Here is a 23,245-nt window from a genome sequence, read left to right as displayed (position 1 = left end):
AAACAGCCACAACACAGCTCATAAATACATTTAAAATTTCGGAATTACTTAATCAGATGTCACTGTACAAGAGCCAATAAACAGGCTTTCTTTTCTTTATTTGTAATATAAGCACAAAACTACACATCGTGCACGATATCAGTGCTGAACATGAGTTTTCGCGTATAAAACCTCCATTCTTAGCCCCGAGTCGGGAGAGAGAGAGAGAGATAAAACTTGTCATGTATGTCAAGAGTTATTCTAAGATTTACGGATTCAGTTCTCAAATTAATAGCTAATAAAATATTTAGGCGTAAAACTATTACAGCGACAGGTAGCAGAAAATCAAACGACGTTATCTATCTGGTAAAACAAAAATGAAAACTCTAAACAGATCACTTGTTTTTATATTAAATAACACTTTCTTTAGAGGGAAGGAACTGTTTTAATTGTTCATTACGAAACATTAATAAACATAGCTTTAATTGCAAAATAAAAGGGGAAAAGATAAAACTAGGTTTAGCCGAATATTAGCAATGCATATTTCATATATGTTAATGTAATTCGAATGTCAAATAAAAAAAACTGACTATAGTGTTAAATATGCTGTAGATATAACTCAAAAATATCTATTTTCTCACGATAACAGAGACATAGCGAAACCCCTTCTTTTACACTGAAGGTTTTTTTTTAGGCTTTCATTAAAATAATCGTGTTTGTTGAAAATTCTAAGACTTCAGCTCCGAGAATATAAAAAAACAAAAAACATGACGTTTTTGTACTAAACACAAGTTTTGTTCAATCGGAACAAAGTTGTTACAGATTTTAATTTGTAAATGTAATTGTCTAGTTCATAATGTTTAATTTGAAAATAGGGAATACTTACCAGGGCCTTTGGCTCCACCTCGCAGTAATCTACCCAAACGAAATATCACGGCCCTTTCGTATTCCTGAACAACCTAGTTAGGGTTAAAATACGAGAAAATGTGAATTAATTCATAGTTATCAATTACGCAACGATAGATACAGATTGTAGAAATAGCACGTATTTCCAATCTTTATAGGGTGGAAGGAAGAAACGGTGTTTCGTATTTGCAAATACCTGATGTATGATAAGTTGTGTTGAAATTTTAAAAGTTAAATTCCCCAATTAACAATTTTTTTAGATCACATAATTTTTTCTTACTTCTACAAGTACTTCCATTGTTGGATACGTTTATTTTAATAGGTTCTGAAAAGCTGTATTGAATATTTCAACCGACTATCACCTTTGGAAAATTATTTTTAAAACGCAAAGAAAATATTTTACCTTAATACAGAATATCAATGAGAAGGGAAAGGTGCAGATTATCAACAAGATAGATATTGCAGTCAAAAGATAGGCACAAATTCCCGGACTTTCTCCAGTTTGAGCTAGAATAAAAAAAAAAAACAAAAAAAACACATTAATTATTTAAATCACATTAAAAAAATGTTCTACAATGATTTTGTTTCGATTTAATCAAAGAAACCGCATAATGAAACGTTACTGTTAAACACGTTTGATTTTTTTAAATTTTGATCAAAATTGTTTTGTTTTTTTTAATTTCGCGCAAAGCTACACGAGGGCTATCTGCGCTAGCCGTCCTTAATTTAACAGTTTAAGGCTAGAGGGAAGGCAGCTAGTCATCACCACTCACCGCCAGCTCTTGGGCTACTCTTTTACCAACAATAGTGGGATTGACAGTCACATAAAACGCCCCCACTGCTGAAAGGATGAGCATGTTTGGTGCGACGGGGAGTCGAACGCCTTAACCCACCTTGCCATGCCGGGCCATTCTAGTAGCATTAAAAAGTGTTTTTGTACTTGTATCCACTGCATATTCTATAACTTGCCCTAATTTGACAAAATTTATCTGATCACGTACTACTAAATAAGACTCGAATTACGAGTCCAACGCCTTAACCTTCCTGGCCACATATATATTAATAACTGCAGATAAGAAAAAAGGTAAACTTTAAAAGTTGCTACAACTCGAAAGAAATAAAGCTATATTGCAGGCTAAATGGTATCTTACCTTCTAAATTGTATCCACCTGACTGTGGGTTTCTACGTCCTTCCTTATCGTAATGCTCCATATCGATTCCAGTGTATGAACTTGCCATATATATATATTGTTATTAAAATCCTACTTCACCAGAAGCAGTTCGCCAATCTGTGCAGGTTTCCAACCTCAGTTGTTTTTCAACAAACTCAGTAGACAGTTTAACAATACAATGAGTTAGTCGGTTGTATAAACCTGCGTTTCAATTCTGCTTCTAAAACAGTCGGTTGAACTCGTCAACTACAGCACGACCAATAGCAGCCGAGCTTAAAAAGTTGATTAGGAAACGTATCACGTGAATAACGTGTATAAGTCGCTACTTCAGAGACGAGAAACAATTTACATGTACAGCTACACCACTTTGTATCACTTGTAACGATAATGACTCATAATGTTGGTAACGAACGTCATCATGGTGATTGGCACACAGTGGGTGGGTCACGTGAACGAAGACATCAGAAAATATTAACTTTATGAAATACGTGAGTCAAATGTAATGGAACAAAGAAAATTACATTTATATATCAATACCCATTAATTCGAACTACCTACGTATGAAAAATTTAAACAATTGATAATAGTAATCCAAAAGTATGAACAATTAACTTATTTTGAAGAACAATAGTATAAATGTTCACAAAAATTGAGACTACTATGGTATAAGTGTACGAAGTACACGCGTTTGTATTCTCAGGTTTACACGTATTAAGTAGTAGTTATTATTTAACTTCAGGACTACCACTACAATACTTCGTCCGCCCCATCTCTATGCACGTGATAAGGACGCGCAAAGAGGATCGGGATTGTTATTGTGCTACAAATAGTTATTATGAACAACTTGTTATCATGACGTCGTTCTTTTAAAGTCGTTTGTGCAATGTATTTACATTCAACAAATAATTAAGTCATAACGTAGTACTAAAAATATCATATCTCTTCATTTGCAAGCAACAGCAACTACTAAAGGCCTTGTTGTAATGGTGTATTGTCTTTTAACGTTCGTAACCAATAATAAAGCTAAGCCTAGATGAAATGAAAGAAAAACGCAACCTTTATTACCGCTGTAGCTGCGTAAATATACAGGGTGGCCCATAAGTTCCTACCCAACCATATGTTATTATGTTATATTCAATTATGCATGTATTATAAATTTGTTTTTTTTTGTGTTTTTTTTAGAGAAATATCACCAATGTAAGTCCATTTACACTTGAAGAGCGTATTGTGACAAGTACGTGGGAACATGAGCGCAAGAACACTGGTGACACAGTATACAGATACACTGGATTTTAATAGTAGTGTAAGGCTTTAAACATACAGCTGCCTTACTGGACATGCCTCCTGGTTTTCATTAGTTGGTTGGTTGATTTAATGTTTTATGGCACAAAGCAGCTAGGCTATCTATACCAAACATCTGATAAAAAGTTAAAATTAAATTTAGTTTGTTTGTTTGTTTTGGAATTTCGCACAAAGCTACTCGAGGGCTATCTGTGCTAGCCGTCCCTAATTTAGCAGTGTAAGACTAGAGGGAAGGCAGCTAGTCATCACCACCCACTGCCAACTCTTGGGCTACTCTTTTACCAACGAATAGTGGGATTGACCGTCACATTATAACGCCCCCACGGCTGGGAGGGCGAGCATGTTTGGCGCGACGCGGGCGCGAACCCGCGACCCTCGGATTACGAGTCGCACGCCTTACGCGCTTGGCCATGCCGGGCCCATGAGACTCTGTATCAGCTCTGAACTGGGGAAGTGTGGAAAGCCTCAGTGCAGAACCAAAGTTCTTGATGATGAATGGGGTCCAGCATCTTTAAGGCCGAGGGTCTGGCAGAGCCATAAACCAGTGATCCATAGTCGAGTTTCGATCGAATAAGAGCATGGTATATCTTTTGCATAGAACGTCACTCCGCTCCCCAAGTGATGGAAGAGAGGACACGGAGGATGTTCAGTGCTCTTGTACATTTGACCCATGTCTGCTTGATGTGTGGTATAAAGGTCAGCTTACGGTCAAAAATAAGCTTCAAGAACATTGTCTCAGGGACAACAGATAGCACAATTTCACCAATACGGAGTTCAGGATCAGGGCAAAAGTGCATGCAAACGGTTTTGGAAAGAGAAAAGTTAAAGCTATTTGCTGTGGTCCACTTCAGTAAACGATTGAGGGCAGTCTGTAGCTGCCGCTCAATGTACCTCATGTTTGACGACTGACATGAGATGTGAAAGTCGTCGAAGAGCTCGTTTGCAACAGTAAGAGGGAGTTGTTCAGTGATGGCATTAATTTTATACTGAAAAAGGTGACACTGAGAACACAGCCCTGGGGGACTCTAAGTTTCTGTAGAAAAGAACGGAAAAGTGTCGAACCCACACTACTTGGATTTCTTGTTCCTTTAAAATTTTTTAAATAAAATGGTCACGTAACCCATATATATAGAGGTCTCGCAAAATGTCATACCTCCATGTTGTTTATAAGCCTTCTCAATGTCAAAGAATATTGATACAAGATGTTGTCATTTGAGAAAGGCTTCTCTGGTTGATGTTTCAAGTCGAATCAGGTGGTCCATGGTGGAGCACTTTCGTCGAAACCCACATTGGGTGGGCGAGAGAAGGTTGTTTAATTTGAGGAACCAAACAAGACGAGCATTAACTATCATGTCTAAGGTCATACAGACACAGCTCTTCAAAGCAATAAAGCGGTAGTTTGAAGGAATCTTGGGATCCTTTCCAGGCTTAGAAAAAGGTAGGACAATAGCCTGGTGCCAGGCATAAGGAAAAACATTCTCCTGCCAGATCTGGTTAAAAACAATCAGAAGAATAGCAAGAGAGCAGGAGATAGATGGCACAGCATGTCATAGTATACGTCATCAGGTCCAACCGATGTATTGCCAGGCCGATGAAGGGCCAGTTTGAGTTCCACCAGTGCAAAGGGACGATTATAGTCATAGAGACAATCGGCTTGAAAGGAAAGAGATGATTGCTCTGCCCGAGTCTTGATGGCCAAGAAGGTGGAAGAAAAAGCAGAAGTGCTAGATACCCGGCAAAAGCTTTCACCTAGAGTATCGGCGATGCTCCAGGTATCAACTACTTCCTGGCCATCAGAGAGCAAGATCGAGAGGGGACAGAATTATATTGCCCACTGATCTTTCGAATTTTGTCCCATATGAATCTGGTAGAAGAAATGCCAGTTGTAAACTTAATCCGAGATTCCTTCTGGCTTTGACGTCTTACCCACCGAGCATGCACACTGGCCCGCTGGAAAGCGATGCGGTTTGAAGGTGTGGGATGTCTACAGAAAGTATCCCAGGCCTGTTTTTGAACCTTCTGTGCCAAGTGGCAGGTAGGATTCCACCATGGACGAGGATATCGTGGAAAACGTGTAGAGGTTTTAGGAATACATTGAGCAGTTACTTGTATAATACAGTCAGTTACTGCTGCCACACAGTTGTCTATTGATGGCTTACAGACGATGGCAGGATTAAGTTGTGCGAGAGCGGTAAAAGAGGGCCAGTTTGCGTAATCCAGCTTCCACCAGGGCACGCGGGTCGGGTGGCATCGACTACGGCCAGTCTCTCTCAAAATTATAGGAAAATGATCACTGCCTTGTGGATTATTGTCAACTCACCATGAAAGTGGGAGAATAATGAAGGGTGCAAATTAAGAGATCAATAGCAGTAAAGGACTGACTGGGTGCATGGAAATAAGTAGAAGAACCTGTATTGAAAGGAGAAAGGTTGTGATCAGAGAGCATACACTCTACGGAGCGACCCCCCTATCTATATCAGCACTTCCCCAGAGGGGTTGATGTCCATTAAAGTCCCCCAGGATGAAAAGGGAGATGCCAACTGTTCAATGAAAGCATCAAGGTCTGATTGATCATATGTCTCTCCAGGTGACAGGTAGAGAGAACAAACAGTGATGATATTACCCAAGGAAACACGGATGGCTATGGCCTCCAAGGGTGTGGCCAGTGGCAAAGACGGGGTGGGTACATGCTGATCAACCAACAGTGCTACCCCATTATTCACTCGTCCATCACATAGCCTGTCATTTCTGTATAAAGAAAACCAACGAAAGGTGACTATATCGGCAGGTTTCAGAAATGTTTCCTATAAGGAAAGACAAACAAGATGGTAGGAAGCAATCACTATTTTGATGTCATCCAGATTAGAACATAACCCTCGACAGTTCCATAGTATCAGGGTGGTCATTCTTATTTACGTGTAGGCAAATTGGGTGGAGAACACTTCTGTTTATAACCACGTCTTTTTTTTCTTTCATGCCTTTATTTGAGAGAGATCTATCGACGTCCATGGATCCTGCCCTTGGTTGATTGGTCAGGTCTTTGCTATTGGAAATGGATACCAGTGACTGAGAACGTGAATGAATGATTGTTTTGCATCTTGGGGTGGGAGACAAAGATGTATCCGAGGAAACGCCTGTACCTGGAACCAAAGGATGTAAATTTTGGAATTTGTTCGAATGTATGTAAGGGACAGAGATGGGTGTTGAAGTTGATTCACCAACTTTTTAAACCATGGAGGTCAAAAGACTTTTCATTTGTTTGGAGAACGATTATTTTGAAGGTACAGAGTGATTTGTCTGCACTCCCACTGTAGTTGTAGAACAATGTGCAGCAGCATATGTCCGAGATGAGGTGGTAAACAGCAATTTTCGAGCCTCAGGATAACTAATGTTATGAATCGTTTTCAAACGCTGCAACTATTTTTCTTCCAACCATTTTGGGCAAGAACGAAAGTAGGACGGGTGAGAGCCATTGCAATTGATGCAATGAGGGTTCATTTCACACTCGTAGGCATCATGGTCCTTGCCACCGTAAGGATCACACGTCAAGAAATCACGACATGTCATCTTCGAGTGACTGAACCGCTGACACTGGAAACGTCGGAGAGGGTTTCGAATGTATGGCCGTACTCTGCAATTAAGATAACCTGCCTTGATGGTGGCAGGCTGACGTAGTGAAGTGAATTTGAGAATGAGGATATTGGTCGGCATCATAATTTCATCTTTGCAAGTGGATATATGTCTCATTGCAGAAAGCCCCTGGGTAGAGAAACCAGCGAAAATATCTGACTCTGAGATGTTCTTCAAATCCATTTCAACAATAACTCCTCGTGATGAATTCAAAGTAGCATGATGTGTAACCTCAATAGGTATATCCCTAGTTGCCTTTGAATCCATGAGCAGTTCACTGTGTTGAGATGTGGATGTTTCCACCAATATTTCACCAGATCGAAGCTTTTTTACTGACTTTGGATAACCAGCAAGTCCTCCTAGTCCCTTCTCAATGAAAGAGGGAGACATTTGCCCAACAGATTTGTCTGAAAGTGAATGCATTATAATAAAATGAGGTACAATAGGTGGAATAGATGGTAAGAATTGCTACTCAGAATCTTCAAGTCGTGGTCGTTTACCTATAGACTGTTTTTTCACTATTTTATTAAGATATTTAGCTAGAGTATCCATAATAAAGAAAGGTAAATTACGGTGTCCAATGACCCCACCCACCATGAAGCCAAACGAGGGGACACACTACAATGTCAAACAAGGAAACTGCAGCAACGCCAGGGTTTTGTGAGCACTATACCCAAACACCAGCATCAGACACAATGTCCACAACACCTGTTGAAAACATCTAACACTGGTACTTGGTTGACTCCAGCCCGAGTAAACCAGCCGACTGACCCAAGAGGGGCAACCCCAAAGCCTCCCGTCTTCACGGGTTGTCACGCACGGGAAATATGTGAGTGGATGTATAAATCCCAGAGGAGGTAAACTGAAAGAACAGAACCTTCCCTGGGAGGTCCCCTCACCACGTACAGGAATCCACACTGAGGGGTTTTAATTAAATAAATAAAACTCATTATTATCATTCAATTTCTACAAAAAAAGAAACCGAAGCCTTTATCGTTATAGAGCTATGTGGGTTTTCCCCAAATGTCGATACCGTTAGGTTTTCCGACATGTTCTGTTTCGTAAACCACTCACTCGGTGTGTGGGAGTTCAGGTGAATCTCCTAAAATTATCAAACATGTGTGTAAAAATATAGCACTAAGTTAAGAAATACACACACATATGTATATTTAAAGTGCAAGTGCTTTTCTGTAACTTTACCACTTCCCGGTATCAAACAGTATGAACTCCATAATTTATAAAACTGTACTCTGTCAAAACTATCTTTGTTTGTTTGTTGTTGAGTTCCAAACTTTAAAGTAGTATCGAAATTCAGTTATTACCGCTGAGCTAATAGGAAGGGTAAGGGTGGGGAGTTGTGTAAAGTTGCTTGAGGACCATCAGCGCTAGCCGTCTCTAACTTGGAACGGATAGACTGGACGGAAGGCAAATGGTCAACAACACCTATTCGCCAACTCTTTCACTACTTTTTACCAATGAATAGTGTAATTGATCATCATATTATTACGTTTTCACGGTCGAAAAGGTTAGCATCTTCGATAAAGCAATTCGATCCCTTGACCTACAGGCTTGTAGTACAATGACTTTATCGTCAGGACATGGCAGACCTGGAAAACTATTGTGCCATAATTCAGCTACCAGTGTTCTGCGAGAGAAAAATGGTTCACACGAAGCAGATAGAGCTTGATATATTATATCAATATACACTCTAGTGTGTCGTGCAGCCAATAAAAAAAGAAAGTAAATGGCACGTCCAGCATATGCAGATTAGGGCAGATGACTCGCATTTTGAGGGTCGCGGGTTCGAATCCCCTCACTCCAAACAAGTTTACCGTTTCATCCGTGGGGGCATTATAATGTAACGGTCAATCCCACTATTCATTGGTAAGAAAGTATTCCAAGAGTTGGCGGTGAGTGATGACAACAAGCTGTCTTCCCTCTAGTCTTACAATGCAAAATTAGAGAAGGCTAGCGCAGATAACCCTCGTGTAGCTTTGCACGAAATTCAAAACAAACAAACTAACAGTGTGTTATTAAAAGGAATAGGTATTCAACCACTCATATAATTCACCCCACTAAACAAGACAATTTTATTTTGTGTTTTTCAGTTCTCTTTACCTTATAAACAGAATTACAAAGACATCGCTTTAACCCTCACTGTTTAACAGCAGGCTAAATTTAGCCTAAAATTCTCCGTTTTCTGCTTATTCGCACCAACGAAAATAAACAAACAGACAAAGAAACTTCCCATTAATTGATTTCTTTTACATTTGGTACATATACATTTCATTAATATGGCAGCAATGTTTGGTCATAGCAGCTTAAGTATTATCGGAGACGCTGGCAAAAGTTACGCTAAAATGTCGTAAATGTTTGCGTTCGTCTGGAGAAAAATTAGTTTCCTCTATCGTGCTAAAATTTCTATTACACATTACAGTATTCTAAATGTGAATCGTTTTTAAATTTTATAAAAATCAAACGCGAAATTCGGGAGTTATAAGCTCAAAAACCATCATCGTATAAAACTTCTGACACGATTTTTGCATATTAATACTAATTTGCATCATACTTTAAACTCATAAAATGCTTTCCCTGCACGTGATTGCCTTCGTTTCTGGTATATAAGTGGCATACCTTATAATATTATTTTATCTACTATATAAAACCACACAAGGAACATGATATGTATTGTAAAGCAACTTGGCTGAAAAAGGTGTGGACAAAAGCAGAGCAGCTGAAAGATATGAACTCAAAGTTATTGGATTACTGAAGAAACCGAAATGTAATTATATAATGTCTCCAAATTCAATAGGTGCTTGATGCTAATTATTCCAAACTACGTGTTAGTATCAAATGTATGCTCTTTGTGGTTAACTGTACCAGATATACAACAAATAAAGAATATTACGTAAATCAGAAATTACATAGGTGTAAAAAAAATGTGCCACAAAATAAATAAAGGAGAATTGTGACTGATAGATGTGAAATAAAAGTTTGGAGTTAAAATGAGAAAATATTGAGGATTAAAATATTATACAAACTGTTGTGACTAAATATTAAAAATTTGTAGTGTGTATGTATCTACTACAAGAAATCATATGGATCCCAGCTGTTGTTTTTGGTCATTGTGTGGTTAAACATAAAACAGCAGCCAATGTGATTTCTTTTAGCAGATGTGCGTGTCCTACAAAGTAGAATTAGGCCTATTATATGTTTTTCACACTGCATCTTCCAACTCGTACTTTAAGGATTTACAAAAAGTAGAAGAGCTCATAATAATGGTTATTACACACACACGCTATGTTGGCCACATCCACTGTAGACGACGCGTTTCTCTCTACTCAGGCCGGCTGGGGCATAATAAACAATAATAGTCGGTGTATTATTTATATAAGGAATTTGTTGTGATGTGAATATCTTTTCTAAGATGTTTCTGGCAATTTCGTCCAATAAATATGCCCTCTACCGGAAATTTAAACAGTATTAGGATCTCCTAATATGTGAAAAACCCGATTTCGATAACCAAGTATTTTATTATTAGGTTATTTTTAATAAAGCAGATTACACCGTGGAGATCATTTTATTCAAACTAAACTTTCTGGACTTTTTCAGGACTATGAATTAGAAACAACTTTCTTTCCAAGGAATCACAGTACCAAAATTTAAGAGCTCATTTTCCACAATTCTTTTAGGATTTCAAGGAGACATGCAAACTCTGTAATACGATATGTAGATATAAGTCTGATTGTTTTCGAATCCTTCGTTTGAGCTTACACTCACATAGCATAAAGATAATAACATTTCAACCAAAAACTTATTCTACTTAAAATTTAAAACACATGTACCTAAGAAGTCGATGTATTGTGATAATCATTCAGAGCTTCGTTTTGAACTCATAAAGACATTACTTATTACTAACCAATTATCCGTGGCGCCAGTACATTAAATCTGCGTGTGATGTATTCATGACGTCATATCTGCACCCTGATGATGTAGAAAAATAAAGTTCTCTGTGACTGGAAAAGGAGGCGAAAGGGAAAAATCGTGACCTCTATTGCAAATCTACATGCACGCAAGATAAAAATTTTGCGAAGTTGAGGGTTGCATATTGCGTATTAATAAAGTTTTCTCCAGTATCATACATATAAGGAAGAGTTCCATTATAGTACGATACTTGACTTTTGTGGGAACCTTTTTATTTTCCACTGTGAGCCTACTTGTGATTGTTTTTCCTGACTAAGCAGTTGCTCCAAATAAATGAGGCTGAAATTATGAGGTCGTAGTTAACATAAGCCACTCCAATTAAACAAATTATTGAACACCTTATAGCTGCTGTTTGTTGTTGTTTTTGAATTAAGCACAAAGCTACACAATAAGCTATCTGTGCTCTGCCCACCACGGGTATCGAAACCCGGTTTTTAGCGTTGTAAGTCCGCAGACACACCGCTGAGCGGATAGCTTCGACTTAAGTTACTAATGCACACACACACGCATATATATATATACTTTTTGCCTTGTAAAGTTACAGTGTAATTCCATTTTATGGATCGCTCGGGCTTGCGTAGCGTATTGAGGTGAGCACCTTACGTAACTGTTTACTTGGTTTGATAAACTCAAAAAATACAATCGGACCAATTTAAATATGGATATAAGAAGATAAATAAATTTAAATTTATTTAAATAAATAAAATAAAATTTTAAATTTAAATTTAAATAAAAAACAAATAAGGATCGCAAAAAATTGAGGAAACAAGACTGAAAATACTACAGGCTTTACTTACTAAAAACTACACGTTCATATTTCGGCTACATATTTTTACCTGGAATTGTATTTGATGGAGTCAAAACAGAGATTTGTAGTTTGGGTAAATAATGTGTACAGTTTGCCCATCCTTGTTTCCTTACTTTTTATGATTCCTATTTGCAGGTTTTTAATTTTACAATTTTTATTCATCTTATTTGCTGGTTTTTTTATGCTCAACTATGGACAAAGCATTACTTGCTATGGTAGCTAATTTTATATTTTGTAATGATAGTAATAACGTGACTAGTAGTTAGCTGAGAACCACCATGATGATTTAATGTAGCTGTTGACTATTTGATCACATTAGATCGAAATGTAAAATGTTAAGCGGCAGCTGGAAATTCTTTTGAGAACATAGTGAGTATTTATAGTTTTGTGTAACTAAATTCTCTCTATGTACAATGCTAACCAATGGGCAACTACATGTCTAAACTAACACACAACCCCCACTAAGTACAAAATAAAATTGTACCAGTAGAAAAGCTGCCTTTTCAAATAAAACATATACGTCTAAAACATCGCCTTAAATAAACCTTTGTGCATTTTAAAGTAATTATTCTAAGAACGTGTGTAATAAAGTTTAATATTACGTGTATTGAATTTTTTAATCCTTTCTTACTCATACATACTATAGCGGTTGGATCCCTAGAGACACCCCCCAGTGGCTCAGCGGTATGTCTGCGGACTTACAACGCAAAAATTCGGGTTTCGATACCCGTGGTGGACAGAGTAGAGATAGTCCTTTGTGTAGCTTTGTGCTTAATTCTAAACAACAACCCCTAGAGACGCTGATTGTATAGTGTACAAAGCACTGAGTATCTACATATTAGAGTCAACTAATTTTCATCTGTTATTGGTTGGTAATTCCTGTTTCACTCTGTAATTAAGCTTTTTAAAGGGATACCAGATATTTGGAAGATAGCTAATTTCAAAACGTAATGATAACATCGTTTACAGTAGAATTATAATGTTGTTGTTTTTAGTTTATGTAAAATACAGAATAAACAAACTGACTTTTCAATAGTTTTCGCAGTATCTTAATTAGTATTCTACGAAAAGTTAGGATGCAATATATCAAGCAGGTTTTGTTGTAGGCTAGCAAGACAATAATAAAAAACATTAAAACGCGCCGTTTCGAGCGAATTTTCTTTTTCTTGTAAGTTTAACGTGCATGTTGTTTGTGCATTTTATACGTGTACAGCTTTAGCAGTCGATAGTAAAGACTTTAGAGTGTTGTTTTCACTGAATCTTTCCTTTCTAAGGTGCTTTTAGCCAGAACGTTCTAGTAGAGTTTTGTGCAATTCCTTGCGAACCTTATTATGAACAACTATTGCGCTTAACAATAGATATTAAGTTCATCTGATGGATTTTTCATGACGAAGTATTGACACACTATGTATTCATCTTTGGTTTGTTGGTTTGTTTCCTTTGGATCTAAAATTATACAAGGGTTATTTGCGCACGACTCTAACTCAGGACTGATAGTTTAGATAGAAAGAAGCAGCACTCTCAGGCAACTACTGGACTGAACAAACAGTGAGTTTATTAATATCTCTTTCAGAGCGTCCACAGGTCCGAAGGGTTGAGCTCGTTTTTGCGGTGATGGGGCGCGGAAAAGGAGTAAACAAACCCTTGATAAATCCACATACTTGACACAGACAATAACAAAAACTCCGAAAACTTAATATTACGCTTTTTCAGACGTATTTTTGAAAACAGATCATGACAAAACTTAAAATTTAAAATTCAGAGATGATAAAACCAAACTTTTAAAGAGAATACTATTGTTCATAAATAGTTTGTTTTCAAGTTTTGAGAGAACGAAAATAATAAAATAAAGAATTATTTAATAAAACGACAGAAGTTCAAGAAACAGTGACGAATAGCAGAACGTCGTGTTCGAGTTTCTAACGTGCAACTTGTACAGACTTTTTCTCGATCGAACATTCTCAGTTTGAAGAGCATAGCAGTCGCTAGAAGCTGTGCATTTGGAAAGTTAGACATAATGAACAGAATCGCAATTAACTAATAGACGAAATCATTAACTTTATTATTTCACTGTAAGCTAGTTTTATAAATATAACATTTATAATTATATATATATATAAATAGAGAAAAACACATACTAGTGGATGTTTGTTCTGACAATGCAGCGGTATTTTTGCTAAAATAGTTTTGAATAAATAAAAATAGTGCAGTCAATCCAATCCCTTATAATATAATTGTCTAGTGAGCCGTTTGCAAACTTCTTTTGTGCTCTGCCCGCCACGGGTATTGAAACATGATTTCCATTATGTTCATGGCATTCAAGTTCACTAAGCAGTCGCGGGAAAGATGCAGTAAATACAATAAAATCGTGCATGCACATAATATAATGCTGGCTTGAAAAACAGTGAATAATTAACATTGAACAACAGATGTATTCTCAAACACGTGCCTCTCCCAATGCTTTTTTATTTCTTTCATGCTACGACTTCCTAAATATTTCTTTCAAGCCGTTGGCCCTCTAGTGACACAGTAATACATCTCATGACTTATACTGCTAGACCCCGCGTTTTGATACCTGTGGTGAGCAGAGCACATATAGCCCTTTGCTTTGAGTTGAATAAGTTTGTTTGTTTTTTTAAAATTTCGCGCAAAGCTATTCAAGGGCTATCTGCGCTAGCCGTTCCTAATTTAGCAGTGTAAGACTAGAGGGAAGGCAGCTAGTCATCACCACCCACCGCCAACTCTTGGACTACTCTTTTACCAGCGAATAGTGGGATTGACCGTCACATTATAACGCACCACAGCTAAAAGGGCTAGCATGTTTGGTACGACGGGGATTCGAACCCGCGACCCTCAGAGTATGAGTCGAACGCTTTAACCCACCTCCAAACATTTGGATGTTATATAGATATATATAGATACGACACAAAAACACTTTTATTATCAAAATTAATCAAACCCTACATTTCATTTCTTCAAATCAGAAATATAAATATCACTAGCATAAATTTTCAAATTAAAGCAATCCATGTTTTGTGTCATAAGATATCATATATTATTAAATGATCACCAGTTCTTTCAGAAAACATTACTTTCGCGCAGAAATATTGCATATACACTTTGTACGTGTTTCTCCGAGATGTTTTGTTAACGTATGCCCCCCCGCAGGGAATAGAACCCCTGATTTTAGTGTTGTAAACCCGTATACTTACCGCTATACTAGGGGCTACTGTCGACGTCTACTTTCTTCAAAATTAAGTAGGTATTACTTTCTCTTTTTTTTCATCTATTAAAGCCTTGGCGGTAATCCTGAAACTTACAATGTTAGAAAGCTCATTTCTATACCCGTAATGGGCTAGCACAGACAGCCCATTGAGTATCTATATGCTGAAAGAAAACAACAATAAGAATAATCTGTAAAGGAAATAGACATTTATAAATTTGGTTACAAAATAGCTAGGGATAACAATTCTTATTAATATTTGGTAGAAGATTATGATGTGACATTGATTGAATATGTCGAAAGATTTTACTTAAATACTGTAAGAATCCTATATGTATTCTTTTATCTATATTATATTGTGCTCTCAAGCGATACAGATAGCCTTTTGTGTCGCCTTGTGGTTGATAATAATAACAATAACTATTATATTGCATTTATAATAGTGCAAAGGCCTGCTGGGAATTTTAAATAATTTCACTACAGCAGCACTTAATGGTTTCATTAGCAATAAGCAAAAACTATAATATTTTGGTAACACGTGAAAACTTTACGACTTCAAAATTTATTGCTAATTAATATATTTATCTTCTTATTAGGCATTGTTGGTCCATTCGCTACGTATGGAAATGTTACGATCGGGATATATCATTGTTTTATGTGTTTCCAAAACTAACTCTTCATATATAGCACAACGGCCATAGTAATCTAGACCGTACCTACCTGAGAACCACTGCTGTTTTGGTATTTGATAATCTTCTGAATGAGGGAAGTAGAAACTAGCACTATCAAGTTGAACTGATGCTGAACTGAAGCCCCTTGTAGGGGTAGGAGGACACTGTTCCAATGTTGAAGGTAATGGGTAACTATCCATTCTAGTTTTATTACTTACTCTCTTCGTAGCCGCAAGAAGAGAGGTGTGATGGTTATCCACAAGAACGATATTTTAACCAGCTGGTAGCTGGGAGAATCTATTTTTAACAATAAACATGCCACAGATGATGTTTCATACATAACTGACAAAAACGAAACCTGCGCTGTTCGTATTTGGAAAGCTTTCAAGAATTAAAAAGAAATATAAAAAACAGTTAAAACTGCTTCAAGAAAAGCTTAAGCTATATATATAAAACATATTTTCTACTACTGAGTGCTTTAAAGCATATATGACTTTCAGTGGTTACCAACATTATTGCGCTTCGAACATACATCTGAGTTTAGCGCACATGTTACAAGTGGAGACTCTGTTTTAAACACATAACCCATATTTTCACTTGATGTAGATTGTATTTAGAAGTTGAATATTTCAAGTTATACCGAAGAATTATTTTACTACCTACTTTGAGAAACAAGTATCTGGAAAAGAATAAACTGAAAATCCAAACGGGCTCGACCTAGCCAGGTGGTTAGGGTGAGGTGATCTGCTTTCACTAGTGCAGGGAATGTGGGAGGAGTGGCTGAGAAAAATACACAACAATTCTTCTATTAGCGTAAGATGGCGTTTAGGACCTGACGTGAAGGTTGTTCGGTTCTCGGAATTATTACATGTGCATAATATTCTTTGCTTGGACAACTGTATTATAACTCGAAAAACAAATTTTAATGTTTCGTGTAGGATCTCGACAATCTAAAATTCCTGTACGCTTTTAATAATATAAAATAACTTAAGTAACTTTTCAGCTTTTTAATAAGCGTACGCATATTTGTATTAGAGTTAAATCATGTTATTTATTAACCAGCTCGCACGTGTAGAAGGCTTAGGTTATTGAGCGTAAAGCTTGTACATTGATTAAAAATAATACAGCTGGTGAGAGTCCAAATAAATGGACTCAAAGTGGATCACATCAACAATATCCCACCAAACGCTTAACAAGACTTTCTTAGGGTGGGGGTCCATTGTGGACTGTGCTTTAGCCAGTTTACCTGCACTGAGCCATTGTCTGTATCACTTAACGTTTTTATAAAATATTCATTTTATTTACAATCACTAAACTGTCCAAAAAAGGTGAGAAGTGCAGATGTCCACTCTTGTTCTGTGATTGGCTTCTATCAAATCATTTTCCAAGTTTTAACACCTTTCCAAGCTGTTGCAGATGACAGTGAACTGTTAAATGGGTTGAATTAAGCTTCTGTGTTAGTTCTTCAACTGTTACAGCACAACTTTCATCAAGTTCAGCCAGCAACAACTCATTATTAAACTCAACAGGACGACCTGAACGTGGTGCATCACTTAAGGTGTAGTCACCTGATCTGAACTTCTCACACGACCTTCGACATTTTGTTTCACTGAGAGACTCCACACCATAAACACCATGAATGTCTGATGTAGTTTCTGCTGTACCATTGCCTTTTTAAAACTCATAAAGCATTTTGTGCCTAATTCGCTCCTCAGACACATCCATCTTCATAAGGGTTTATTTGATTAATGATTTGAAAAAGTGGAATTGGGTTACTTTATTTTATTTTTCTTTGTGGAAGGCTTTAATGATGATGCAATTTCTGTATTAAATTTTCGGACATTACTTATGGGATAACCTGATATAATAAAACATTGTACGTGTGCAATATTTGAGTGTGCACTGTCTTGCATGAAACGACAAGATGTAAAGGCAGAGTTTCTATATTAAACTCCCTGTTATGATCAATTTTCTTCTTCAAAAATATTTTCATAATCATTCAGTAATATAAATCTCAAAAATTTATTCACTTGTGTCTTCTTTTACTTTTAGTGGTATCCTAAAGGTATACATGTTTGTTTTTTTAATATCTTAAAGCTCTTACATGATAGTTAAAGGATAAGTGCAATCGAAGAAAAATTACCCATCGTGCCTTTGTTTGTGTGTCACAATACCCTCGCCAACAGTGCTACACACAGCCGCTCCTCGTTATTCGCAGCTCCCGTTGTTCGTCGTTTCAAAATAAACTCTATTGTCACGCGGTCTTTCCATTCGACTTTATTTGATCAGTACTCACTATAGTTTCCATATTATAACTTTTGATACAGTACGTATATCTTCATAAAACCTGTTTTAGTAAACATCAAAAGAAAAAATACGGGATTAGCTGAGTTCAAAGTTATTGTTATGTTAAAGTTAAATATATTTGAGTAAGCATAAGAAAAAGTTTAATCGATGTAGAGGTAACAGGGGAATTCTCTGGAATTCTGAATGTGATATTAAAAAGCGGCGAACACTCTTCATTACTGGTTTTTAATGTATATTAGACTAGTCTTTTTTTTTAGAGACAAATGTCTTCGCGCACATTTATTGTCTTTGAGAAAAAAAAACTGCGACAGGATTTAAGGCACCTAAAGATATTCGATTCTTTTAGTTGCAGAAACTCGGCAAGAATTTATAATTAAAACCCTTGCTGATTTATCATTCTGAACATCCACGAGCACTGAAGGGCTGCAGCGAGGTAAACCTGCTTGTAATTTGGCGTTCAAACCGAAAAGCACAGGTTACTCAAGATAGTTTTCAAGGGTGATTTCTTTGTAAATTTTTCTCGACTGTAAGAGTCTGGTCTTCCTAAAAAAATGGCCCCGCACGGCCAGGTGGTTAAGGCACTCGACTCGTAATCCGAAGGTCGCGGGCTCGAATCCCCGTCGCACAAAACATGCTCGCCATTTCAGTCGTGAGAGCGTTATAATGTGACGGTCAATTCAACTATTCGTTGGTGAAAGAGTAGCCCAAAAGTTGTCGGTAGGTGGTGATGACTAGCTGCCTTCCCTCTAGTCTTACACTGCTAAATTAGGGACAGCTAGCACAAATAGCCCTCGTGTAGCTTTGCGCGAGATTCAAAACAAACCAATCACAAGAAAACACTGTTACTTCTGGACAATGTCATCTTACAAACTTCCCCGCTTAACGACAGAAATTAAAATTGAGCTATGTATCAACCTAACATGAGATCCACGTTTCAGCTCATGGATCGAAGGGGTAATCGTCGTCTTCAAGGCGCACTATTTGAAAAGTACATTTTCACAGCTCATCAAGAGGACTGATCGTGAAGATAGCATATCCGTCAGGGAACTTTGATGCGATTGTAACATCACGAAGGCAGTGAAAAACATCGTAGAGTCACTGAACGAAATGACAGTGAAGTGCGTGGACAGTATGTAAAAAAAACAAACTGCAACCTTACTTCGTAAGTGACTTAAATAGTTTTGAACCTGGTGTATTTAAGAGTCACAACAACAGCGGACAACTTGCATGACAGGCTTGTTTTAATGAAGTTAACGAGAATGATAAAGAGGAATTAGTAAATTATCCCAAGACCTCATAACGTTGGTCCAACAAGCAGATGTGGCTACAAGTGTGCTGCTGCGAATGCTTCACCAAAAAAGTTATTACACACGAAGTGCTCTCAGACATCCTTAATAAAGTCAGTAGAAGTTGCTTCTGAAAATGGTCCTGACGTGTATCTTAGTAATGCAGTGACGAAGAAGCTGGAAGATGCAGTTTTTTTTGTTACCAAGAGATTTATAAAAAAACACAAGACAACTCACCATCACTGCATTCGGTGAGAAACAGACAGCTACATCTGCATCCGAAGAGGAGAAGGTGGGTGGTTCCGATCCTTCTCCCAGTAACTCCCCACCCCTCCCACCCACTCGGAGTCATCATCGAGACCATCAGCGGTGAGTATTAAGTATAAATTAATTTATCTTTAGAATGCACCTTCATTAATTAAATGTATTAATATCGTTTTTTGTCAGGTGATACTGTACATTAAGGCATATTGTAAGATATTAGTGTAAATGTATTAATATCGTTTTCTGTCAGGTGATACTGTACATTAACGCATATTGTAAGATATTAGTGTAAATGTATTAATATCGTTTTTTGTCAGGTGATACTGTACATTAACGCATATTTGTAAGATATTAGTGTAAATGTATTAATATCGTTTTTTGTCAGGTGATATTGTACATTAAGGCATATTGTAAGATATTAGTGTAAATGTATTAATATCGTTTTCTGTCAGGTGATACTGTACATTAACGCATATTGTAAGATATTAGTGTAAATGTATTAATATCGTTTTCTGTCAGGTGATACTGTACATTAACGCATATTGTAAGATATTAGTGTAAATGTATTAATATCGTTTTTTGTCAGGTGATACTGTACATTAAGGCATATTGTAAGATATTAGTGTAAATGTATTAATATCGTTTTCTGTCTGTTGATACTGTACATTAACGCATATTGTAAGATATTAGTGTAAATGTATTAATATCGTTTTTTGTCAGGTGATACTGTACATTAACGCATATTGTAAGATATTAGTGTAAATGTATTAATATCGTTTTCTGTCAGGTGATACTGTACATTAACGCATATTGTAATATATTAGTGTAAATGTATTAATATCGTTTTCTGTCAGGTGATACTGTACATTAAGGCATATTGTAAGATATTAGTGTAAATGTATTAATATCGTTTTTTGTCAGGTGATACTGTACATTAACGCATATTGTAAGATATTAGTGTAAATGTATTAATATCGTTTTTTGTCAGGTGATACTGTACATTAAGGCATATTGTAAGATATTAGTGTAAAAGTATTAATATCGTTTTTTGTCAGGTGATACTGTACATTAACGCATATTTGTAAGATATTAGTGTAAATGTATTAATATCGTTTTCTGTCAGGTGATACTGTACATTAAGGCATATTGTAAGATATTAGTGTAAATGTATTAATATCGTTTTTTGTCAGGTGATACTGTACATTAACGCATATTGTAAGATATTAGTGTAAATGTATTAATATCGTTTTTCGTATATGCGTTAATGTACAGTATCACCTGACAGAAAACGATATTGTAAGATATTAGTGTAAATGTATTGGTGTAAATAATGAGTAAAATTATGCCGATTAGTCTGCTGCGGAAACATATTCGTAGTCGTAGCATATCTTCTGTGTATTACATGCAAATAAGTAGGTTAGTGGCCTGTGGTTTTCAGGAAAGCATAAGTGACGAATAACAAGGACAGGCTGTATATGCACAAACGTTAGTAAACCATAATATTTGGTAATTTAATAATGTATGGGGCCCGGCGGGGTCAGGTGGTTAAGGCACTCCACTCCTAATCCGAGGTTCGCGGGTTCGAATCTCCGTCGCATCAAACATGCTCGTCCTTTCAGCCGTTGGGGCGTTATAATGTGTTGGTCAATCCTACTATTCGTTGGTAAAAGAGTAGCTCAAGAGTTGGCGGTGGATGGTGATGACTAGCTGCCTTCCCTTTTAGTCTTACACTGCTAAATTAGGGACAGCTAGCGCAGATAGCCCTCGTGTAGCTTTGCGCAAAATTCAAAAAACAAACAAACAATAGCGTACGAAATACATATTAAATATATTTATTTTAAATGCCATTTTTGTATAGTTTATTTAAATATAAAGGCAAAACAACGTTTAAAGTTAATTTAACATCGTTTTAGTTATACAACGGCGTAGGTCTAATTTGATTTCGACCAACATGACATGTCATGTTCCGTACGACAAAATGGACGACACTGCCACGACTGTGCTTGTTTTTTAATAACTTGTGAGCAGCATGTGGTTCTAAGTCACAAGTTAGGCTACGGTATGAATTATAAAGTGCAGTGAAAAAGAACAGAATTTTCTTTTCATTTATTTCTCATGCATAAGAATGCGTTTACACAAATAAGACTTCTCGTTGTTTCTGTTGTTAAAGGTGGTTTCATCGTTTATACCATCCTTCTGAGTAAATCAGATAAGCTTAGAATTAAGTACAAAGCTATCTGTGCTCTGCTCACCACAGGTATCAAAACCAGGTTTCTAGCGGTGTGAGCCTGTAGATATACTGCTGTACCACTGGGGGAGCAGAACTTTAGGTGTGAGGTGCACAATGACAATTTGATATTTTCACGACTACAAATTAAGGCTAGAAGAAAAGTCCTAGAAATCGGGTTTCGATACCCGTGGTGGGAAAAGCACAACTAGTCTATTATGTAGCTTTATGCTTAACGTAAAAAGAAATGAACTAAAAATACCGTGTTTCATACATCGTAAAATTTTGAATCAAACTTTTACAGGAAACTATTTAGTCCGACTATTTTATTATTTTTTCTTAGTTTGAAGCCAATATAAAAGACACAATAACGAACAAAAAAGGCACTGTGTAAGCTCAGAGAAACAAATATTCTCAACTCATTTTCACACAAACAAAGCGGACAATAATATCACAACAATTAACTCTTTACCACACTTGGACCATATTGGTTTCATAAACACATTTTTAGAGTTGTGTACTATATTAACCACTTGGCACGATTTTTTTTTTAAATTATAGAATCCCTAATAATGTTTATTTATGTTGGTGTAAAGTTGCACAATGAACTTTTGGCAATCTTTGGAGCCCTTGATTTTCGTGTTTTTAAGTCCGTAGAAATTACAGCTGATAAATTGGCAGGACTCCTAATAACACAAAAGTCACATACAAATGTCAAGAAAATGTTCTCAGTATTGTAATTAATTCACTAATTATTAAATATTAATTCGGTCCTCAGTGCATTTTATAAAGAAAAATTTGTTGGTCATTTCTTTACATCGTGTGTTGTACCAGCGAAACATTTAAAGTTACTTGATAAGATGCAATACTTGGATCCAAAAGGCGGTGAACCAAACTCTCTTTACAAGGTGTTTTTGCAAGATAAACATTCATTTTTACAGGAACGTAGGGCCTTATAATAATGCAAACAAAACTGAAAATGCACACAAAAGAAAGTTGTTTTAATTAGTTTATTACGTTGTTATCAGATAAAAGTTTTTTGTTTTTTTTATTAATATCGGGTTTACGGCTGTAGTGGTATTAGTTTCTGATAACGTATGTGGTGTGATTACAATCCTGCTATCGTGAGTGGATTGCTGGAGAATTCTGTTAGTAGGATTAGAATTGTTCGGGTTCTCCGAAGCCCTTAAAGAAAATGTTTAAATAAGATTTGTAGTGCAGAGCTTATACGGAAAGCTCCCCCCCCCTTAAAAATGAACTAAATTTAACCTTCCATAACATAATAAAGCAGAAAAAACGAAACATGGAAACAAAGTGACAAGAGATCCCACATAGACTTAGCTTAGCTATGTTAATACAATGGCTATAGCATTTTAAATCAAACTAAAAACAAGACTATTCAATTCGAGAAATATACTAAAAATGACTGTCATATTCGAAGTATAATAATCGTGGTTGAGTTTGAACAAAATATATAAAAATTGTT

The 23,245-nt window shown here is 36.5% G+C and overlaps 1 pseudogene across 1 annotated transcript in view; it reads right to left on the bottom strand.

The window, feature by feature from the left end:
• The window catches only part of LOC143252155 (band 7 protein AGAP004871-like), a 66,534-nt pseudogene that overhangs the window by 7,836 nt on the left and 35,453 nt on the right, over positions 1–23,245 (bottom strand). The window contains exons 3-4 of the transcript XR_013028863.1: positions 1,289–1,392; positions 866–938 (exon numbers count right to left, since the gene is read on the bottom strand). The product of XR_013028863.1 is annotated as a band 7 protein AGAP004871-like (transcript). The remainder of the gene's footprint in view (positions 1–865; positions 939–1,288; positions 1,393–23,245) is intronic.

Source organism: Tachypleus tridentatus, chromosome 6, assembly GCF_004210375.1.
Source record: "Tachypleus tridentatus isolate NWPU-2018 chromosome 6, ASM421037v1, whole genome shotgun sequence".
Taxonomy (NCBI): Eukaryota; Metazoa; Arthropoda; class Merostomata; order Xiphosura; family Limulidae; genus Tachypleus; species Tachypleus tridentatus.
Note: the sequence above shows the minus strand (reverse complement) of the source record. Positions and strands in the feature narration are given on the sequence as shown.